Genomic DNA, 3,272 nt, shown 5'->3' with positions numbered 1-3,272 from the left:
GCTCCGTTGTAGTCACTTGGACCGCGCGAGGTGCACCAAAACCCAATTATCATGGCGTTTATCGTGCGCTTGCCCAGGCCGTAAATATAACGATTGCATTCACCACGGCTTCGTAACTCGCGCGGCGCTCCGCCGGCCGCTTGCAATGTCGTGGACAATAACTGAAAACGAGCGCTCTTTGCCGTTTCCATCCATCTTTCCCAGTTGGATCCATAATCACGCGGCACTGCACTGTCTGACTGACAGACGAGGAGTTCATTTCATCGTATATTTTTGTTTTAAAGACTTTATATTGACATTGGTTTAAAAAAAGGCGTTGAAAAGCCGGCTATACAACGACTACACCCAGACAAATAGCTTAATGATCGGATGGCTATTGGAATCATTTTACACCAATATTTCGAGATCAGTTCTGCAACGTGGAGTTGTTTTTTTAAAGAAATGTTTATTGAAATATGGATTAAATCTAATTGTCTAAATTCGGTGTAAATATAAACGTTGATACGGCGACTATAATTAGTTGGCTAAATCTCGGCTAGATCTAAACTATACTTAATAATGATCAACGGATATTATAATTATGTTAGTCCAATATTAGGAGATCAGTTAAGCACCTTACTGTTGTTTTTTTTAATAAATTGTTATCGAATCATGGAATAAATTGCAAAGTATATTTTCGGTGTGAATATAACCGGAATCTAGCCGGGTGAAATTAAGGCTAAAAAAAAAATAGTCGTGTAAAAAACGACTATTGCTCAGTGGGATGTCACTTAGTTTTAGTCATAATTCAATCACCTGAAAAGTTTTAGTTTTAGTCTAATTTTAGTCGACTAAATATAAGATTTTAGGCAACTAAATCTACAGTTGATTTAGTCAACTGAATGTATTTTGTCAAGTAGAGTACAGTACAGCATTTTTCTTTTTGAAATGTTTTGTAGTTTTAGAGAAATTTAACGTAGAAAAGAAGAAAGTTTTAGGATCCTGATTGGTTGTGATATGTCCCTGGCAACCGGCGGCAACCAGTAGAATGGCGGACTGTCCCTTCAGGCTATAGAATTTAAGGACTTTACTGTAGGTCCCAGTGGCCTGAGGGGACAGTCAGCTATTGTGTTGGTGGTTGTTGGTTGTCAGGGAGATCAGTTGACAGGCTTTTCAATAAGGTACAGTCGAGTACAGTAGAGTACATAAAAGTACAGTACAGTAAGGTACAGTAAGGTAGTCAGGTACAGTAGAGTACAGTACAGTAAGGTATAGTAAGGTACAGTAGAGTACATTAAAGTACAGTACAGTAAGGTACAGTAGAGTACATTAAAGTACAGTACAGTAAGGTACAGTAGAGTACATTAAAGTACAGTACAGTAAGGTATAATAAGGTACAGTAGAGTACATTAAAGTACAGTACAGTAAAGTACAATACAGTACAGTACGGTACAGCAGAGTACAGTACAGTAAGGTACAGTAGAGTACATTAAAGTACAGTAAGGTACAGTAGAGTACATTAAAGTACAGTACAGTAAGGTACAGTAGAGTACATTAAAGTACAGTAAGGTACAGTAGAGTACATTAAAGTACAGTACAGTAAGGTACAGTAGAGTACATTAAAGTACAGTACAGTAAGGTATAGTAAGGTACAGTAGAGTACATTAAAGTACAGTACGGTACAGCAGAGTACAGTACAGTAAGGTACAGTAGAGTACATTAAAGTACAGTAAGGTACAGTACCTAGGTACATAAACCTAAAACCTTGTATATCCAAGTTTCAAATGTGTACGTCTTTTGGTAAAGCAAAGCCCTGCTTCATCATACAAGACTGTCGCACAAAACTAGTGAAAACAGCCGATCTACAAGCACACAACACCTCGCGATGCGAGGCGTTGTGTGCTTGTAGATCTGCTGTTTTCTCTAGTTTAGCACATTTTATAGAAGATAAATACAAAACGAACGGTTTTGGACATACAAGGTTTCCACCCGACAACAACGATATGCTATAAATATAAGGTGCTGGGAGTGAAAATTATAATGTAGGGGTGCCTCGGATTAAAAACAATATTCATGGGGTGCCCTGAGACGAAAAAGTTTGGGAACCCCTGCTCTAAGTAACGTTCTATTTGCAAGGACCACCATAACACTTGAGTGTACAAATGGGACCAATTCAACACTCTCAGAGTCACAGACCATGTTATCTTGATGTGTTTGTCTACTCAGTTTGTGTCCACAAGATGTACAGGCTTCATCAATTTCTGTCCTTTTTCCTGACGATTTTGCAAAAAATAAAATAATAATAATAATTGCGATTATCTAAATAATTGTAACAATTGTGACAGGCCTAAATGGGATGGGCATTATTTGCCCATTCCAAAGCTGCTGATGTGAGTGTGTGTGCGTGCGTGCGTGCATGCGTGCAGGGGTGTCGCACCAAATTCTGGGCCCTGGGTACAAGGATTCACTGCGGGCCCCCGCACAACTATTTTGTGCTTTAACTATTGAAAAATAGCGGATAAGCTCACAGCACGGCACTCTGTGCCACGCTGCGAGCTTGTAGATCTGCTATTTTTTAATAGCTAAAGTAAAGGCCCCTCCACCTTGGGCCCTAGTAACTCAGTCCCACTCCCCCCCTTGTGACGCCCCTGCGTGCGTGCATGCGTGTGTGCGTGCGTGTGTGTTATGTGGGGTGAAGCAGCAATAAAGTGTGATGGATCAGGTCTCATTAGCCGCTGGAGGCTGGAGCTTCATTTCCTTACAGCATTCTGTCTTTATTACTGTCACCGCAAACACGCTCGCACGCACGCACGCACACAAACACACACACACACACACACACACACACACACACACGCACATGCACGCACAGACTCATGCATGCACGTCGTACACACACACACACACACGTACACACACGGAAAACAATGAAGTTAATCATTCACCGGTTCATTTAACCTAACATTTACCAAACATATTTTAGCAAAAAGAACTGGAGCAACTTGCACGAATTGAAGCCTTTCTTTTTTTTTTCAAGGTCAGGTCATGACCTTACAATGATGTACCCTTGACTTGGAAACGTTCATCCTCCTTTGTACTGGGGGTGGGGGGTGGGGGGGATTGTGAGAGAGATTTGGTGTAGATGGAGAAAACGTGGTCCAAGTCCTCTCACGTCGTACTGTTTACTAGGTAGCTGAACCAAGAACCTATCGTCAGTCTAAAGCCTCTATCAGAGTCGGTACCGCGGTGGTAAGCTATCCACCGCAGTGTAGTCTTTTTGAGTCATAAAACTA

This window comes from Nannobrachium achirus (assembly GCF_963921795.1).
Source record: "Nannobrachium achirus genome assembly, chromosome: 16".
Lineage (NCBI taxonomy): Eukaryota > Metazoa > Chordata > Actinopteri > Myctophiformes > Myctophidae > Nannobrachium > Nannobrachium achirus.
This window is presented reverse-complemented; position numbering follows the sequence as displayed.